The sequence below is a fragment of the Cetorhinus maximus genome, chromosome 2 (assembly GCF_964194155.1).
Source record: "Cetorhinus maximus chromosome 2, sCetMax3.hap1.1, whole genome shotgun sequence".
Classification (NCBI taxonomy): Eukaryota; Metazoa; Chordata; class Chondrichthyes; order Lamniformes; family Cetorhinidae; genus Cetorhinus; species Cetorhinus maximus.
The window spans coordinates 25,452,519-25,473,246 of record NC_135880.1 but is presented as its reverse complement, the minus strand read 5'-3'; the positions used below and the strand labels follow the sequence as shown (position 1 = coordinate 25,473,246).

The 20,728-nt window shown below is 40.9% G+C and overlaps 1 long non-coding RNA gene across 1 annotated transcript in view; it reads right to left on the bottom strand.

The window, feature by feature from the left end:
* Window positions 1-20,728, bottom strand: part of LOC144690163 (uncharacterized) — a 1,928,633-nt gene that overhangs the window by 1,534,188 nt on the left and 373,717 nt on the right. The window contains exon 2 of the long non-coding RNA XR_013578781.1: window positions 13,376-13,479. This is a non-coding gene — a long non-coding RNA (uncharacterized LOC144690163). The remainder of the gene's footprint in view (window positions 1-13,375; window positions 13,480-20,728) is intronic.

Sequence of the window (20,728 nt, the reverse complement as noted above, 5' to 3'; positions counted from 1 at the left end):
CTGACAAATTTGACTGCTTGGCTGGGAGGGAAATCTAGTGGCAGAAGGCCTCATGTGGTGAGGCTTTCTGGAGTAGACTAGAGGAGCGCTCATGGCCCTTAAGAAGTGTTGGAAGAGGCCTAGTGGAGCTGGCAGCTACCACTTTCCTTTCACTGCCTGGAAATCCATGTGAAGCAACTGTGAATTCAGACTCCCAATTCACAGAATCACAGAATCACACAATGCAGAAGAGGCCCTTCGGCCTATCGAGTCTGCACCGACACATGAGAAACACCTGACCTACCTACCTATTTACGAGCACTTGGCCCATAGCCTTGAATGTTATGACATGCTAAGTGCTCAACCAGGTACTTTTTAAAGGATGCGAGGCAACCCGCCTCCACCACCCTCCCAGGCAGTGCATTCCAGACCGTCACCACCCTCTGGGTAAAAACGCTTTTCCTCACATCCCCCCTAAACCTCCTGCCCCTCACCTTGAACTTATGTCCCCTCATGACTGGCCCTTAAACTAAGGGAAATGGCTGCTCCCTATCCACCCTGTCCATGCCCCTCATAATCTTGTACACCTCGATCAGGTCACCCCTCAGTCTTCTCTGCTCCAACAAAAACAACTCAAATCCATCCAACCTCTCTTCATAACTTAAATGTTTCATCCCAGGCAGCATCCTGGTGAATCTCCTCTGCACCCCCTCCAGTGCAATCACATCTTTCCTATAATGTGGTGACCAGAACTGTGCACAGTACTCCAGCTGTGGCCTCACCAAGGTTCTATACAACTCCAACATGACCTCCCTACTTTTGTAATCTGTGCCTAGATTGAAAAAGGCAAGTATCCCAAATGCCTTTTTCACCACCCCATTAGCATGCCCCTCCGCCTTCTGAGATCTTTGGACAAACACTCCAAGGTCCCTTTGTTCCTCAGCACTTCCTAGTGCCATGCCGTTCATTGAATACTTCCTTGTCAAATTACTCCTTCCAAAGTGTATCACCTCACACTTTTCAGGGTTAAATTCCATTTGCCATTTATCTGCCTATTTGACCATCCCGTCAATATATTCCTGTAGCCCAAGACACTCAACCTCACTGTTAACCACCGGCCAATCTTTGTGTCATCCGCAAACTTACTTATCCTACCTCCCACAAAGTCATCTATGTCGTTTATATAAATGACGAATAATAAGTGACCCAGCACAAATCCCTGTGGTACGCCACTGGACATGGGCTTCCAGTCACTTGTGGGGGCCTGACATAAATATGTTAGTTCTGTGTTCTGATATTCACCATTGTTAGGTTCGCATTTCACATCTTCACCTCTTTAACCCCACTCCCTCGCCCTTTCCCACCCATCGTGGGGGCATTAGATTACAAAAGTAGGGAGGTCATGTTGGAGTTGTATAGAACCTTTGTGAGGCCACAGCTGGAGTACTGTGTGCAGTTCTAGTCGCCACATTGTATGTGAAGCCTGGTGCTGATGACTGCGAGTGCTGCCCGAAGCAAGGTAGGTAAACAAACCTAGAAGTCCCTAGTGAAGTGTAGCTCGCCAGGTGAACGTCGCTTAAGTTGTGAAACACGTGGGGGGATGATTCCGGTGAGCAGGGCTTATAATGAGGTGCTAAAGAATTGAAATTAGGTTCCTGACGTGTGGCGGCGGGAAAGGCAGCCCGCCATTGACGGGCAGAGCAGACGATTATTAACTGGTTTTACAACAGCGTAAAACCGATTTTTGGCCTTCTTGCCATATTATCTGCTCACGCCCTCCATGACACCTGACGCCAACAGGGACGGAAAATTCTGGCCACAATTCTCTCAACCTTTACTCAGATGAGCTCTATTGATCAGCCTTGTGAAACTTCTCTGCACTGCCTTTGTCACATAAATTTCCTCTTTATCTTGGGCTAACATGCGACCTGACCAGAGCATTATTTATTTTAATTGTGACATCCTCAGATTTGTATTCAAAATAGCAATATGCGAGGTCACATTTTGATCCTACAAAGGTTGAACTTTCTAAATGGTGAAAATCTGGAATCGGTGGATGCCTGAAGAGAGGGGTCCTGATAAAAAAAAATTCATTTAAATACCTTGAACTCATGCAGAAAAAAAATCAGAAAGGCAAATGGAATGCTGGTCTTTATATGTAGAGGAATAGGGTCGAAGGGGCTAGGAGTCAGACTTCAATGGTACAAAGTCCTGGGCCAGAATTTTTCGCTCGCTCAGGTGGGCACACGCCCAAACCGAATGAATGTAAAATGACTCGCAATGATTTCGAGCGAGTGTCCCAACATCATCGCGCACTCGTGCAATATTTCGGTTGGCGGGCGTGCGCAGGAGTTGGCTGCGCACCCGCTGACAATTAAAAGGCCTATTAAGGCCATTAAAGTAATAATCAAGTTCAAATTTTGGTTGGCGGGCTGGCGAAAGGGCCAAGCAGCCTTTGGATGTTTTTTGCAAAATCTCATCCACGGGCGGGATGAGGTTTCGATCCGTCATTAAAAACATAATGAAACATTTTCAAACTAATTTCTAACAGGCCCCTGCTCATGTAACAGCGTCACATGAGGGGACGTGTGTTTTTAACATTTTAAAATTCTTGATTTTTAATTGTCAAAAACGTTCATCTCCCTGAGAGAGCTCTGAGCATCAGGGAGCTTTTCCTGCACGCACCTGCACGCACTTGCACGCTCGTCTTCTTCCCCCCACCACCCCCACCCCAAAACATTAGGCAGTGCTGAGCCCTGCAGCATACGTTTCACGTTGAGCAGGCCTTAGTTGGCCCGCCAGCATGAAATCACACTCACGGTCCAATCGCGGGCAGCGGTCGGCTTCCCAGCCGCTCCTGCTCGCCCCCACCTAGTCTGCCCGACAAAATTCTGCCTCTGCTTTTCCACACCTGGTGTACTATGAGCAGCTCTGAACATCACATCCGAGGAAGTCTCTGTTGGTCTTGGAGGGAGTGCAGTGAGGGTTTATTATGATCTCTGGGCTCCAAGGATTAAATTATGAGGAGAGATTGCTCAAACACAGGTTGTATTCCCTGCAATTCAGAAGGCTGAGGGATGATTTGATCAAAGTTTTCAAGGTATGAGAAGGAACAGATGGAGAGGAACAATTTCCACTGAGTTGGAGATTTTAAGACTCAGGGACATAGCCTAAAAATTTGAGCCAGACCTTACATTGGGAAACACCAACATGCAAAGTGTGGTAGAAGCTTAGAACTCTCTTCTGCAAATGCTAATTGTTAATTTTAAAACTGAGATTAATCTCTTTTTTTCAGCCATTGGCATTAAGAGATATGATGCACTGACCAGTATTTGTAGTTAGGTTGCAGATCTGTCATGGTTTCACTGAATGGCAGAACTGGCTTGAGGGGCTAAATGGCCTATTCCTGTCCCTGTGTATTTGATGGCTTTGGCTGTGTGGCTCAGTGTTTTTTTGATCTGAATGAAATAGAGCTATTTAACATTACTTCAATTAAGATGCCTGGGATTCTTTTAATTAGATTTTGAGCTATTTCCAATACTATTCATGAAAAACGTGTGTCACCCACTTTTCCTTCATATCTACAGGTATATTAACTATCAACTGCCATATGTTCTACCTGTTACCTGGATAACTTGTGTTGAGCCCAGCGATGAAACAGTGAACCCTTGTCATTATATTTTGGCTTCCTGATTATTTTGTGTCCCCTTTCTTGATGTTGGAATGTGGTCGAAAAGCTTTTTGTTACCAGTTATACATATATTTTTCAACTCATTTTGTTCTCTCCAATTACACTCTTCTTAACTTGGTATCCTCTGTAATTTTAATCAATTTATCGCGTGCTTCTGAATCCAAGCCATTGATATCAATTAGAAATAGAACTGATCCCAGTACTGAGACCTCTGACACCCCACTCTACCTCCCCTGCCACGGTGTAGCTTCTCTAAAAGGTACTCATTGTTTTCTCTGCTTCAACCCAGTTTCTAATGCATTCCTAAAATCTTCCAAGAAGGGCTTGTCACTGCTGTGCCTATCGAAGATATACCCATTTCATTGTTTCTTTCACCTACCCATTTGCTGCTTCATAAAACTTTATGGCAGTTTAGAACCCGTGCCTCAAGCTAGTGAAATGCTTTTTGCTGCTATCTTCCTACATCAAGAAGGATGACAGTCAAGCACACAATATAACCAGAAAGCCAAAATACAAGGGTTCAATGTCTGATCCGTGAGCTCAGTACAAATTATCCAGATATGGGGTAGGTACAGCAAGCCATGGAACACAGTGAGCAAGAACTCAGCAACAGGAGAGTTCCGAGATATTGAACCTGAACAATTACCTGGAGTAAAAGACCCAAAACATAAAAATTCTCCTTTGATATTTAAATACAACCCTGTTTCATATTTTGAAGAAGACTGAAACATCTTTGATATGAATCTGGTCGGTTATCAAAATTCTTTGCTTTTCCTATCAGCTAATACATCCGACTCCAATTCTTGTATTGTATGGTAATTGACGAACAACAACTTGCATTTACATAACACCTTGAACCTAGTAATCTGACAAGGTTAAGGGCTTCAAATCTCACTAATGAGAGACTATTTGGTCTTTGCTTTTGCACACTGCCTTCCAATCATTAACTTTTTTGTCTGAATTAGGAGCAGCTACACCTTAGAAACAAATGTTAAGAAAGATCATTGCACAGATACTTTGAAGTGCCAAAAATTGTAATGTAACATGGCAAAATCTTTCTTTCCTTTAACCCAGAGCTATTTCTTTTTGTTCCCCTTGAATGCCCGGAGTGCGCTTGCAATATATCTGTAGTACGGTTTTGAAGCAGATTTGCTCTACATTATGCTGCAGCTGCAATGAAAATCCAGACAAATTAGGAGTCAAAGCCCAATAACACAGGAGCGAAGAAACGTGAGATTCTCTGGAGGAATGAGCTCCCACCATTTCATTTCAGAATCAGTTCAGACCTTGAAGCTGATTTTGTCCTTCTCGATCAACATTGGTGTGAAATCAAAACTGTTTGCAGTGACACTAAATTTACAGTGTGAAGGCATAATGCAATTTGACCTATGCAGGACTATAATTCTATGAGTTCTTGTGTTCTTCAGGAGAACAGAACCATAACATTTTACAATGCAAAAGGAATCCATTGAGCTTATTGTGTCTTTGCTGGCTCTATGTTGGAGTTGTCTAAAACTAATTCTGCTGCTCTGCTTTCTCTCCATTGGTCTACTTCTTCCCTGCTTCAAATATTTATCCATTTTTTTTAAAGATACAAAGACCACAACCACTCCCTGTGACAAAACATTCCAAACTTCAATAACACTATGTGCAAAGAGATTTCTATTGAAGTCTTCCCAAACTCTCAATGATAATGTTAAGTTGATGATGGTTTGTGCATGGGTGTGTAAGTGTCTGCTCATTATCCAAAAGTTAAAATTAGTCTTCACATTTCTAGCATGCACACTTCATTTGGCACACTTATTTCATGCTGTTATGTTTTTGTCATTGCATTGTGTTGGCTTGATCAAGATGAAATAGCAAAACTTCAGAACTGAAGGGGTAGAGATGAACAAATCAAAAGTGAGGAAAGTGGCTAAGAAAAGAAAAAATGAGAAACTACAAAAGTCCTCTGAAAACAATCAATTCTGAGTGATGAGTGAAGCCAACAAGAAGCAAATAATTAGAGAAAAGAATATAAATAATTCAAAGGAATCATTCAGTATCTTTCCTCATCCTAACTTAAGTTATTTTTTACTTTTCACAAAATAAGGGCAAAGTACTACATGGAAGACAGGTTAAAAAAATAAAAATCCATGGGATCCAGGGGAAGGTAGCAAGCTGGATAGAAAGCTAGCTCAGTGGCATGAAACAAAGGATAATTGTTGACATGTGCATTTCTGACTGGAAGGCTGTTTCCAGTCAGGTTCCACAGGGCTTAATACTAGGTCCTCTGCTTTTTGTCATATCTATTAACAACTTGGATGTAAATGTAGAGGGTATGATCAAGAAGCTTGCAGATGACACAAAAATTGGCCACATGGTTGATAGTGAGGAGATCAGCTGTAGACTGCAGGAAAATATCAATAAACTGGCCAGTTGGGCAGAAGAGTGGTGAATGCAATTCAGCCTAAAGAAGTGTGAGGTGATGCATTCGGGGAGGTCAAGCAAGGCAAAGGAATACACAGTTAATGTGACATTACTGAGAGGCGTAGAGGAAATGAGGAACCTTGGAATTAATGTCCACAGATCCCTGTAGGTAGCAGGATACGTCAATAAGATGGTTCTGCAAGCGTATGGAATTCATTCCTTTATTAGCCAATGTGTAGAATATAAGAGCTGGGGGATTATGCTGGAATTGTGTAAATCATTAGTTTGGCCACAACCTGAGTACTGTGTGTAGTTCTGGTCAGCTCATTACAGAAGGGATGTAATTGTTTTAGTGAGGACACAGAGGAGATTTACAAGGATGTTGCCAGGGCTAGAAAATTGCAGCTCTGAAGAGTGATTGTGCGGATAACACAAAGATTGGCCGGGTGCTTAACAGTGAGGTTGAGTGTCTTGGGCTACAGGAAGATATAGACGGGGTGGCCAAATGGGCAGATAAAACACAGATGGAATTTAACCCTGAAAAGTGTGAGGTGATAGACTTAGGAAGGAATAATTTGACAAGGAAATATTCAATGAACGGCATGACACTAGGATGTTCTGAGGAACAAAGGGACCTTGGCGTGTTTGTCCATAGATCTCTGAAGGCAGAGGGGCATGTTAGTGGGGTGGTGAAAAAGGCATTTGGGACACTTGCCTTTATCTGTTGAGACAAAGATTACAATAGTAGGGAAGTCATGTTGGAGTTGTATAGAACCTTGGTGAGGCCACAGCTGGAGTACTATGTGTAGTTCTGGTCGCCAAATTATAGGAAGGATGTGATTGCACTGGAGGGGGTTCAAAGAAGATTCACCAGGGTGTTGCCCGGGATGAAACATTTAAGTTATGAAGAGAGGTTGGATGGACTTGGGTTGTTTTCGTTGGAGCAGAGAAGACTGAGGGGCGACCTGATCGAGGTGTACACGATTATGAGGGGCATGGAAAGGGTGGATAAGGAGCAGCCGTTCCCCTTAGTTGAAAGGTCAGTCACGAGGGGACATAAGTTCAAGGTGAGGGGCAGGAGGTTTAGGGGGGATGTGAGGAAAAACTTTTTTTACCCACAGAGTAGTGACAGTCTGGAATGCACTGCCTTGGAGGGTGGTGGAGGCGGGTTGCCTCAGATCCTTTAAAAAGTACCTGGATGATCACTTGGCACGTCATAACATTCAAGGCTATGGGACAAGTGCTGGTAAATGGGATTAGGTAGGTAGGTCAGGTATTTTTCACGTGTCAGTGGAGACTCGATGGGCCAAAGGGCCTCTTCTGCACTGTGTGATTCTGTGATTGGATAGGCCAGGCTTGTTCTCCCTGGACAAGAGGAAGCTGAGGGGAGATTTGATTGAGATGTACAAAATTGTGAGGGGCCTGAATAGAATGGATGGGAAGGACCTATTTACCTTAGCAGAGAGGTCAGTGGCCAGGGTGCATCGATTTAAAATGATTGGTAGAAAGATTAGAGGGGAAATGAGGCAAAATCTTTTCACCCAGTGGGTAGTTAGTATCTGGAACTCACTGCCTGAAAGGGTAGTGGAGGTAGAAACCATCAAATCATTTAAAAGGTGTCTGGATATGCACCTTAAGTGTTGTAACCTGCAGGGCTACAGGCCAAATGCTGGAAAGTGGGATTAGGCTGGACGGCTTGTATTTTGGCCAGCACAGGCACAATGGGCCAAGTGGACTCTTTCTGTGCCATAAAGGTTCTATGATTCGAAGAACAAATCGGTTCAGTGTGCAAAATTTCTCAGTATCCCTGTTCACTGCTTCCAAAATGTTAAATCTCCATTTTGCTCTGGCAAATCCTAGTTTCATTCCTTCAGTGCTATAGAAGTCTAGGAATGCTCCCAGTAATACAAATACTCTGGTGTAGCTAAACCTATGCTCTAATCTGCTAGATATCTGCTTCCAGAGAGGCAGGTGGATAGGCAATGAATATATTCCTTTCTGGTGCAAAAACACAACAGGAAAAGTGGCTCAACCATGGCTAACAAAATAAATTGTGGTTAGTGTTAGATCCAAAGAGGAGTCATATAAAGTTTCTAGAAAAAGTAGCAAGCCTGAGGATTGGGTGTAGTTTAGAATTCAGCAAAGGAGGACCGAGAGATTGATTAGGGGGGGAAAACAGAGTACGAGGGTAAACTTGCAAGGAACATAAAAGAGAACAGTTATAGCTTCTATACGCATGTAAGAAGAAAAAATATTAGTGAAGACAAATGTAGGTCCCTTACAGTCCAAAACAGGAGAATTTATAATAGAGAACAAGGATATGGCAGAGGAATTAAACAACTACTTTAGTTCTGTCTCCGTGGAGAAAGGCACAAATAATTTCCCAGAAATACCAGGGAACCAAAGATCTAGTGAGAGGGAGTAATTGAAGGAAATTAGCATTCCTAAAAAAACAGTGCTGGAAAAATTAATGGAAGTAAAAGCCGATCAATCCCCTGGGCCTGATAATCTCCATCCCAGGGTACTAAAGGAGGTGGACATGGAAATAGTGGATGCTTTGGTTATCATCTTCCAAAATTCTGTAGATTCTGGAACATTCCTGGCAGATTGGAGGGTGGCAAATGTAAACCCACTATTTAAAAAAGGAGGGAGGGAAAAAAACTGCTAATTACAGACGGGTTAGCCTAACATCAGTAGTAGGGAAAATGCTAGAGTCTATTACAAAGGATGTGATAACAGGAGATTTAGGAAATATCAACGGGATTAGACAAAGTCAACATGGATTAATGAAAAGGAAATCATGTTTGACAAACCGACTGGAGTTTTTTGAGGACGTAACTAGCAGAATAGATATGGGAGAACCAGTGGATATGGTGTATTTGGATTTTCAGAAAGCTTTTGATAAAGTCCCACATAAGATGTTAGCGTGCAAAATTAAAGCACATGGGGTTGGGGGTAATATATTCCTATGGATTGAGAATTGGTTACCAGACAGGAAGCAGAGAATAGGAATGAATGGGTTTATTTTGGAATGACAGGCAGTGACTAGTGGGCACTGCAGGGATCAGTACTTGGGCTCCAGCTATTCACAATATATAACAAGGATTTGGATGAAGGAACCAAATGTAATATTTCCAAGTTTGCTGATGACACAAAGCTAAGTGGGAATGTGAGGAGGATGTTAAGAGGCTTCAAGGCAATTTAGACAAGTTGAGTGAGTGGGCAAGTACATGGCAGATGTAGTATAACGCGGAAAAGTGTGAAGTTATCCACTTTGGTAGGAAAAACAGAACGGCAGAGTATTATTTAAATGGCGATAGATTGGGTGCAAAGGGACCTGGGTGTCCTTGAAAACCAATGGAAAACTTAATAGAGGAGAGATTACTGGCAACATTGTAAATATGCTCTTCACAGAGTTACACTCGTTGTCACTGCAATTCCAATCACACTTGGATATGTTTACTAGTATCGGGATATATTTTTCATCCTTGATCTACAAAATAACATTCATTACTTGAATAGTGTAACATTTAAGGTCACAAAATACACATGAACAAAGGCAGCCATTCACCTTATCCATGCAGAAAGATCTAACAATACCCTATCACTGAATTTGTCTGATTCTAAGATGATTCCAGGTTTTATGACCCTATTATCCTGCCTGGACTCCTCATCAATAGGAGGAGCTTTCTTAGACCCCCATCCAGACACACTGGGTCACTTGGCCACAGCCTTTGTTAAAAAACTGAGTGGGTTCACAGTGTGTACTCATGCGGAACCCACCTGATTTTTCTTCAGTTTAAATCAGCTTCTCACCCTTTTTTTTCCCCAGTGAATCCCTGCTCCATGTTATAACTGAATTGAATCACCTTGCAGTTTCTATTAACAGTGAAGCCAATCTGAATATTCAATGGACTGATATCTATTGTCAAGGAAAGATAGATCTATTAGAACCAAATGTGGCTTTCCATTTTTTTGGAATGTGCTTCCAAAAAAGAATATTTCAATGAGTATAGCTGTGCATTAATACTGTTAGATATGGAGCTGTTATCTGTCAGTGCCAGAAATTCAAATTCTAAATGCAGAGTCTTTGTTTACAGATTCTATTGTAGAAAATGATACTCACAGACAACATACTCGATGATATGAAGGCTGTGGGAGACCGCATTACAGATGCTAAGTGGAATTGCAAAGCAATAGCACTAACTTTTCCCGAACTTCTTTACAGCTGTCTTGTTTTTTGTCCTCAGCTGAAAAACCATTATACCATTCCTCCTTGATAACTTTCACTCTCAGTTTATGCTAAATTATATCAACGGGGTAGGAAGAGTTGAGAAGACTGTTAAATAAGCATAGAGTATTGTTGGCTTCTTTAATAGAGGAAAAGGGTACAAGGGAAAGAATGTTATGCCAAACCTTTAAAAAGTACTGGTTAGGAGTCAGCTGAAGTGTTGTGTTCAATTATGGGCACCACACTTGAGGTCGGCTGTCAAGGCCTTGGAGTGGGTACAGAAGGGATTTACTAAAAAGGTATCAAGGATGAAGAACTTCAGTTACATGGAGAGATTGGAGAAGCTGGAGCTTTCTCTTTAGAGCAGAGAAGGTTAAGAGGAGATTTGATAGAGGTGGGGGCTGGGGAGGAGTCTAGAATAAGGGGTCATGGTCTCAGGATATGGGGTAGACCATTTAGGACTGAGATGAGGAGAAACCCCTTCATTCAGATGGTGGTGAACCTGTGGAATTCTCTACCACAGAAGGCAGTGGAGGCCAAGTCACTGAATATATTTAAAAAGGAAATAGCTAGTTTGCAAGACTCTCAAGGTGTCTGGAGGTATAAGAAGAGAACAGGAGTATGGCATTGAGATAGAGGATCATGCACAATCATACTGAATGGTGGAGCAGGCTCGAAGGACCAAATGACCTACTCTTGCTCTTATTTTCTGTTTCCATGTTGATGAATTGATGAATGGTTTTGACAAGAGTAAATAAAAATGTTTTCAGTAACAGAAGTGTAACCGGAGGACACAGATTTAAGAGATAGGCAAAAGAACCGGAGGCGACATGAGGAAGCATCTGTTTACACAACAAGTTTTTGTGATCTAGAATGCACCGTCTGACAGAGTGGTGAACGCAAATTCACCAGTAGCATTCTGAAGGGAACTGGATAAATACTTGAAGGGAAAAAAATACAGGACTATGGGAAAAGAGCAGCAGCGAGATTAACGAAAATAACTTGACCAAAGAGCTGACACAGAGATGATGGGCCAAGCAGTCATATTCTATGCTGCATCATTCTATTATTCTATGATTCGGTGAACTTGATGCTCCAAAGAACGAGCGTCGTAAAAAAGCTGTCCTTAATTTTACAGAAAATGTAAACTTTTAACAAAAGAAAGATGTATCTTTTAGAATGTTAGATCTTCACAATCTATTCCAACAGTAGTTGAACAGATTTTATTGTCTTATTGATATTTTCCAGATATCACCTGACTGTAAAAACTGTATTTCAAGTGCAAAACGGAGTCCTGGACATAAAATGGACATTCCAATAACATTTTTCTGCAAGCATTCCTCACACCCACCAATGGTACACTAATAAAAATAGGGAAGGTCATGAACCCATCATGAACCCAGTGAGGAACATTTCCAAGTCTTCACCGATTTCGAAGAATGTAACTAAAAGTTCCTAGGTGAGCTCTACTGGTCACTTAAGAGTTTAGTTGCAAGAAGTTGAACTGGTGGATAATATGGTCACTTGTATCAACTTGGTTCCTTTTCTTTTGCCGGAGGTATGTGTGTGTCTTTTATTATTACTATTGCTCACATATGCAGTACAAAAAGATTACAACCTGAAGATCTTTTTCCTGCACAAAACTAAACACATACAGCTCCATTGAGTAAACAGGAAAGTAAATAATTCAGATGTTCTGTAAACACTTTGATATGTTCAATCCAAACTCATTCAAGAGAAGCATTACACACCTTTGTTTTTTTTCACTTCAGGCTTGCATATCCCAACATAAACCAGACAGAGTGAGATAAGTGGTTTCGATGATGGTTTAAGGTCAAACTTTTATTTTTATTTATGTAGGCATGATTGCTAGATGGTAATACCCAAGTCACAGCAATATTAAAACTTCATAAACTGAAGTGCCCTGAGTGCATTTCTATAAAAGCACCATGGGTCCTTCAAATGAACCAAAGAAAACCAATAAACTGGGAACAGGAAGTAGCCTTAGTTGGATTGTAATTACAAAACAGTTCAATTATGAAAAGCACAATCAATCCTTTTAAAAGGTCCATAATTCTGGGATGTTATGACAAAGGTCTTCACCTGTAATATCAGCCCATCTTTATCCTCTATTCAGATGCTGGTCTCTCACATTCTCTGCTTAGTTCAAAGTTAAAAAAAAAAATTTAGATATTTACCCTAATCTCTTAGCTCCTAAAAGTGCATCCATAAAGGGTTGCTTTTAGTCTGAGGTTATACAAGTAATTGTGCAATTGCTGGCCATCAACATTCAGGCATCCATAAGTACATCTGAAGCAGTTTAGGATGGACACTGAGAAATGCTCCTCAATAGATGATGGGTTAGCGGATTAATGCCAGGACATTGGAAACATCCAAAAAAGCAATAAGATGGTAGAATTGTGAGATGTAGAATTAGCCTCCTGGAAGGATGAGAACAAATGGACCGAAAGGCCTTCTTCTAGAGCCTATTTCATAAGCTTAATTTGATTTCCTGCTTATTTGATTTCCTCGTGATCCTCAATGATTTCCATTCAAAATAATAGTTTCTGAATTTGTTTGATAAAAGGCAGTATCATATTTAATTGTAAAAGTAAAATAATAATAATAATTCATTGTATGGACCCCACAAAAAAAGACCAGAAGTCTAGGTTAATTAGTCTTATTGCCTGGGACCATTAGTGCTGTCTTGTTTAAATGGACGGAAATCTTATTAAAGTGTTTTGATTGTTATGTTTCAGCCAGTCAGACTCCACAGTAGTACGTTCATGGCAAAATTTGCAAATTTCTTTCATATTAAATGTAAAAAATGATCTCATTTGTATTGAGACCAATTCTATTTCTAAAATATAGTAGTTACACAAGGCTTTCTTAAAGAACATTAGTATCACATGATCGAAAAGTGGGATTGCATGATGTATTTAGTAAGAAGCATTAGAAATGGATGATTTTACAGAGAAACAGTATATATTGTAATGGATAAATGGGTACCATAATCTGAGAGAAAATTCAAAAAAATGAAATAAGAAGGAGAACAGCACACTCACACTTTGCAGTGGTCACCAGGAGGGAAACATCACCTCAGTTAGTTTAGAAGGCTAAGCGTTTCAGATTTTCTGTGTCTGTCGCAGTGGCATCTTCGAAGAAATTGCTGCAATGATAGCAAACAAAAATCATTAGGACGATCATGAGCTCCACAATATCCAAACAGAATATGCATCTTCAGTTAAACACAACACTCCCTCACACATTCTCTGGTCCCTCTTTCCATTGTTCATTCATAAACAGTAGCAATTCACTATGCTACTTTGAATTCTCATGATAGTTTCCTATTTTAAAATGAAAGGATCCTGGGCTTTAATTCCACCAGACACGGTCAATTTGCAGGGACTGGCTGAACCCACGGGCCGAGGTACACTCCAAAAGCATGGCACAGACTTTTCTTAAGTAAAGTCTGAGCTCTAGGCACAAGTTTAGTGTTATTTGACAATCATAGCTGTATTGAGATTGAGAGAATTTGGAATCATACTCAGAAATCAAAAGAAAACCATTTTTTGATCTTAGGATGTTCTGTTAAGTCTGAGTGAATGTAGTTATGAGTATCACGGCCACTGCATACTGGCAAATTAAAGTTGCAGCATCTGTTTCCCAATAATCTTCTCCACTGCCATTGGTTTGAATAGTTTGTTTGAATAATTATTTTTCAAAATCACGGCTGACTTCTCGATTAGACAAGATATATTTTACATGGCCAAATTCATTCAAAATCTCAGCAGATACTACAAAACTATCAACATCATCACTGCTGATGTCCATTCAGATAACTATTCTTCCAATAACATCTCCAAGCCATGTTTTCTTCTGCAAAGCATCTATGTCTAGGTAAGTTATGGCAATCAAAGTACGGATATATTTGGATATGTTTTGGTATCAGCATGGGCAAATGGAAATTTAAAATAAACTACCAGAAATAATACCATGCCATCATATTTACAAGTTTATTTGAAAGGGGTTATGACCTCACTCAAATAGCAGAGTAATTTAAAATGAACCAATTAAAGCATCCATTGCTAATATTGTACAGCTCAACTGCAATCTTCTAACCTTTCAGAAAATGTTCAAAATTCCCCACACTTTGGATATTCTCACCTAGGTTGTTCTACTTTCAGACCATTCTGTTTAGATGTTCTTCTGCTAATACTGTACAGTCATCTGCTCATTAAGTTCAGAAACCGCTTCCAGTAGATCAGAGGTTACCCATCTCAACACACTGTGCTCACACATCAGAATTGGTTGCATGGGTAAGGTACAACAGGGACTATTGCTTGTGATAGCTAACCATAAGCCACTATCTTCAGGGGAGATGTGGAAAAATGCAAAGTATATATGACCCTCAAGGGAGCGGCATAGAGGGTAGCAATCAACAGGGAATTAAGTCTTTTCTCGATTAACAACGATGTAAGAAGTCAGTCCTGCACTCATTCCTATTAAAAAAGGAACTACAGTTTAAGATTGAAACCAGCAATAATAAGTGCCATAATAATCAAAACAAAATACTGTGGATCCTGGAAACCTGAAATAAAAACAGAAAATGCTGGAAAAACTCAGCATGTTTGGCAGCATCTGTGGAGAGAGAAACAGAGTTGACGTGTTGAGTCTGTTTGATTATTTTCCAGAGCTAAAGAGAAGTAGAAATGTGATGGATTTTATACTGTTTAAGAGTGGGTGGAGTAGGTGGAGCAAAATAGAAGGTCAGGGATAGGTGGGAGCTAAAGAGAAATTTGACAAAGATGTCATGGACACAGGGCAAAGGGAGTATTAATGGTGTTAGGGAATAGGGATAGTTTAAGTAAGTTATATTTGTATTTTCCGAGTGTTAGGAATGAGTTTCAACTTTCAAGTTTGATTTGTATTTCTGTATTTGTGTTTTAAGGAAAGGTCAAATTGAGTTTTAGTTTCACTTTAAAAGGTGCTTGCATTTCTAATGAGGTTTCTTATAACTGTTGCAGCTAGGTTAAACAAACAAGAGTAGAAGAATTGGGCTGTTGCCTAGCCACAGGGGTCCAGAGAGACACAGACACACGCCCCCACAGACACACACACAGAAAAGCAAGAAACAGCAGTTTGTTTTGGAAGTTGTTTGAATTCAGTTGATTTTGAAAGTAGCTTCCAGGTGAGAAAAGGGGACAGATAGAAAGTCCCAAGCTAAAGAAAAACCCCAGGAATCCAAGGGAGTGGAACAGGGGAATGCCCCAAGCAGACCTTCTAGTCAGAGGAAGGACAGGAACCTGGAAAAGGTCCTGTTAAGTGAAGTTAAGAGTGAGGGGCAGAGAGAAAGGCTCAAAGCTTCAGATTTAAAGAGACAAAAGCTGCAGAATGGGAATGTAGTTTTAATGTGAGAACAGCTTGCAAGAGGCAAAAAGATCCAAAGAGACAACTGAAGGTCTGTAACTCTTTGCTATGGGAATGTGAAGCAGTGGTACTGTTGATGGCTGAGTCAGTGAGAGACAATGTGTGGAAGATAGCTTGAATGCATGTGGTGACCCAGGAAAGGAGAATATCGGAAGAAGAGTTCAAAACTCTGGAGGTGAACCCTTGTGGAAGGCGCCTGAGAGAAAGCATTGGTTTGGGAGAAGATTCCAAGGTGAGGTCTTGGAGAGTGGAGTTTGGAGACCCTCGTGCGAAAGACAGAGTGTGATGAGACCGATTGGCTCATGGTGTGGAAAGCGTCTGGGGGGAGTTGAGGAGAGATCCATAGCATCTGGTTGAGGTGGCATCTGTCACTTGGTTTCAGAGTGTGGTGTGTCTGACCACAGGGTGCCATAGGTTTACGTGGACTGTGCACCGACTGTGGACGTTAAAGTAACAGATAGCTTTTGTAACTTGTGTTATCCTTACAAATCTGTATAGATCTGTAAAGGTATAGCTGTGGGTGTAGGAGTATTATAATGCAGCTCATCTTTTCTTCTTGAATAAATATTTTATTCTTTTGTTAAAAGTTTATCAGCTAACTCCTGTGACTGTTCAGTAGCTACTCTCCAAGTATCTAAACAAACAAATAAAAGTTGGCATCTATTAAGCTGGGTTCCACCCTGGGATCATGCCTGTTAAGGGGTAATCTCAGCTGGGGATCATAACAATGGCAGTGTTAAAGATTAAAGAAGGTGCTGATAGTTGCTTAAGGTAAGATAGCAGAATGTGTTAACAGCAGATGGGTCAGGGCTTTATGAAAGCAAAACATAAGAACAAATGACAGATGGCCCTGTTTGCTGGGGAGGGGGAGGGGGGAGTGGGGGGGGTCGGGGGGTGTATGGTGTTGGGGAAGACTAATAAAAAAAGAAAATATATATATGTCAATTTTAAAAAAAACTGCATTAACAAAGGGGTAAAGATGGAGGAGAGAGTTCATGGTCTGAATAAGTGTCAACCTGGCTCAGTTGGAAGCATCCTTGCCTTTAGAGTGTTTGCAGGTTGAAGACCAGTCCTGGACTAATACAGAGAAAAAATAGATTTTCACTGGTATAGTGAGTTATTACTTCTCTCAGAAACAAAACAACGTATTTCCCTCACATCAAGTGACTTTGAAATGCAGGTTCAGTGGGATTGTGCTTAATGTTAGTCGAAGTCACAGCCCATGTCCCAACATTTCTTCCTCAGCCAACACTACAAAGAAAATAGCTGTTTATTTCTATCATTGCTGCTTGGGGGAATCCTATGATGTGCAAAATGGCTGACATGTGTGTAGTACGTCACAGCAATTCATTATGTGCGTGTTTGTGTGTGTGTCATATATGCATACACACATCGCGCATCTGTGAAATAGCTTAGGTTAATTTTGAATGTGGGGAGGGCAACATTTTAACTCCATCGTCCACACCTCTCTTTCTTGGCATCAATGTCCATGTGCCATTGACAGAAGGAAGAAAGAAAAGAATTGCATTTATATTGCACCTTTCACAGCCTCAGGATGTCCCAAAGCACTTGTCAATGCACATGTGCACAAAACACAATCGATGAAGCACTTTTAAGGTGCAGTTAGTGTTATAATGTAGAAAATGCAGGAACCAATTTGTGCACAGCATGTTCCCACAAACAGCAACGTAATATTGATTACATCATGTCCTCTTTCAACATGTAAATAACTCTTCTATGATATCATGGCCCAATCTACTATTTAGGCTGAGACCTCAGCAGGTCAATTATGGTGGCTTCTTCCCACAAGCCCTGCGCTCCTCCAATTCTTCCTCTAAGGTTTTTTTTTGTTCATTCATGGGATGTAGGCCTCGTTGGCTTGGCCAGCATTTTTATTGCCCATCCCTAATTTCCCTCAAGAAGGTGGTAGTGAGCTGCCTTCTTGAATCACTGCAGTCCTTGTGGTGTAGGTACACCCACGGTGCTATGAGGGCATGCGATGCAATCATCACTCAGGAACTCATCAAGCTTTTTTTTAAGGGAGCTACGCTTACAACAGGCCAGAGCTATTTAAGTATTTTACCCGCATTGACAATAAAGGGACAAAAGTGGTTTCTAAATAAGATTACATTTAGAATTTGGCAGTCTAGAACTATTTTAGTAGCCCAGGATTAATGTGCCACTATGACAATGGCCTTCTAAATTTTAATGTGCTATTTTAAATTATCCTCATTTTAGTTGCATTCCCTTCCAGCACTGAAATATGATTAAGGTGGTTCAAATTCAAGACACTTATTCCACTTTGATTTCAACATTTATTGGAAGAAAAGCAGGCCTGATAATTATGAATGAGCTATGAACTCTGAAATTATCATTCTCCTCAGAATACAAATATTTAGTCCAGTCTGGAGCCAACCAGTAACACAATAAGATTTGTTTGTTACAAATCATAGCTGCCTAATTAGACAGGCTTTGTGTGAAGCCATCTATCCACATCCAGCTGATGCCACAGATGTTATGCGCAGGCAGAAGTCAGTCAATCGCCTCAGGCTTTATTTGGTCTAGTGCTGTGTCACACTGACATGGATAATTTAATAGCTATAATCACTTCTATAAAATGAGATGACACTATAAAATTACACCCAAGACACAAATATTAACCCTCCAGGCCAATGGCATTTGTCTAGAATCAATAAACAAACTAATTTTGACATTACAAACTTGTTTCTTCTTCCCTGTGACTGGAATAGCAACTTATTGTGAGACTCACAAGGTGACTAACATCCTTACATGAAGCAAAGTTGGTTGATTTTGTAACCAAAAATCTGTGCTCCCCTTATTCATACTTGACCAATCACTTCTCTTTCTGTCCCCAAATTATTAAATCGAATATATCACATTCTCAATCAATGTCATATTCTCGGCCCCCTCCTTTTTCCTTATTTACAAGTTGCATCCTTAACATTATTCACAGACATAGAAACCAAATCCCTATTCACCGATTCCATTCTCCACCTGGCCACTGTCTCAGGCTGAACCTGAGTGTTCATAACCTATTTGAACTTCAGCTGAGCTTCCAAACCCATATCCTCTCTATCACCATGACTGCCTACTTCCCCCATCATCATAGCTGATTGTCTCTGCCCTGCCTCAGACCATTGGCTGCTCATGTCTCATCAGCACTCTTCTTACCTCCAAACCCAACTACTCAAATGTCCTCCTGGTTGGCCTCCCATTTCCCACAGCATATAAACTTTGAACTCATCTGAAACTCTACTGCTCACATTTCAACTTGCATTAAGTTCTGCTCACCCATCATCCTGGTGTTCATAGACCTACATTGCCTCAATTTTAAGGTGATATTAGGACAGGTGACTAAAAGTTTAGCTCAAGAGGTAAATTTTCAGGAAGGTCTTAGAAGGAGGGGGGAAAACAAAAAAAACAACAGTACGTTATCCAGGACAAAGCAACTCGCTTGATTGGCACCCCATCCACCATCTTAAACATTCACTCCCTCCACTACCAATGAACCGTGGCAGCAGTCTGTACTATCTACAAGCTACACTGCAGCAACTCATCAAGGTTCCTTTGACAGCAGCCTCCAAAATCATAACCTCTACAACCTGCAAGGAGAAGGGAGCATATACATTGGTAAATGCAGAAATGGCAGACGCTTAATCAATATTTTGCCTTGGTTTTCACAGTGGAGGACACTAGTACCACCCCAATTGTAGCAGGTTGTGCAGAGGATATAGAGAAGGAGGAACATAGAACAATCACCATCACCAGAGAAAAAGTACTGAGTAAACTATAGGGATTAAAGGGTGACAAGTCCCCAGGACTTGATGGCCTACATCCCAGGGTCTTAAAGGAAGTGACAGTGGAGATAGTGGATGCATTGGCTATAATATTCCAAAATTCCTGAGATTCTGGAAAGGTTCCACTGGATTGGAAAAATGCTAATATAACACCCTCATTCAAAAAGGGGGGGAGGCAGAAGGTAGGAAACTATAGACCAGTTAGTTTAACGTCTGTCATTGGGAAATTGTTGGAATCCATTATCAAGGAAGTAGTAATGGGACATTTGGAAATTCAAAATGCAATCCATCAGAGTCAGCATGGTTTTATGAAGAGTAAATCGTGTTTGACTAATTTGCTAGAGTTCTTTGAAGATGTGACAAGCAAAGTGGATAATGGGGATCCTGTAGATGTAGTATACCTGGACTTTCAGAAGGCCTTTGATAAGTGCTGCACAAAAGATTAATACACAAGATAAGATCACATGGAGTTAGAAGTAACATATTAGCTTGGATAGAGAATTGGCTAGCCAACAGAAAGCAGAGAGTTGGGAAAAATGAGTCTTTTTCTGGATGGCAAGCTGTAACTAGTGGGGTGCCACAGGGTTCGGTCCTTGGGCTCCAACTATTTACAATCTATATTAATGACTTGGATTCAGGGATAGAAGGTACTATAGCTAAATTTGCAGATGACACCAAAATAGGTGGGAAAGTAAGTTGCAAGGAAGAAATAAGAAATTTACAAATGGACATGGACAGGTTAGGTGAATGGGCCAAAATTTGGCAGATGGAGTTTAACATGGATAAGTGTGAGGTTATCCATTTTGGCCAGAAGAATGGAGAGAAACTTCAGAATGCTTCAGTGCAGAGGGATCTATGTCCTCGTGCATGAATCGCTGAAAGCTAGTATGCAGGTACAGCAGGTAATAAGGAAAGCAAATGAAATTTTGGCATTTATTGCTAAAGGAATAGAGTATAAAAATAGGGAAGTGTTGTTGTAACCCAGAGAGCGGTGAGCCTGTGGAATTCGCTACCACAGAAAGTAGTTGAGGCCAAAACATGGTATGTTTTTAAGAAGGAGTTAGATATAGCTGTTGGGGCGAAAGGGATCAAAGGATATGGGGAGAAAGCAGGAGCAGGCTATTGAACTGGATGATCAGTCATGATCATATTGAATGGTGGAGCAGGCTC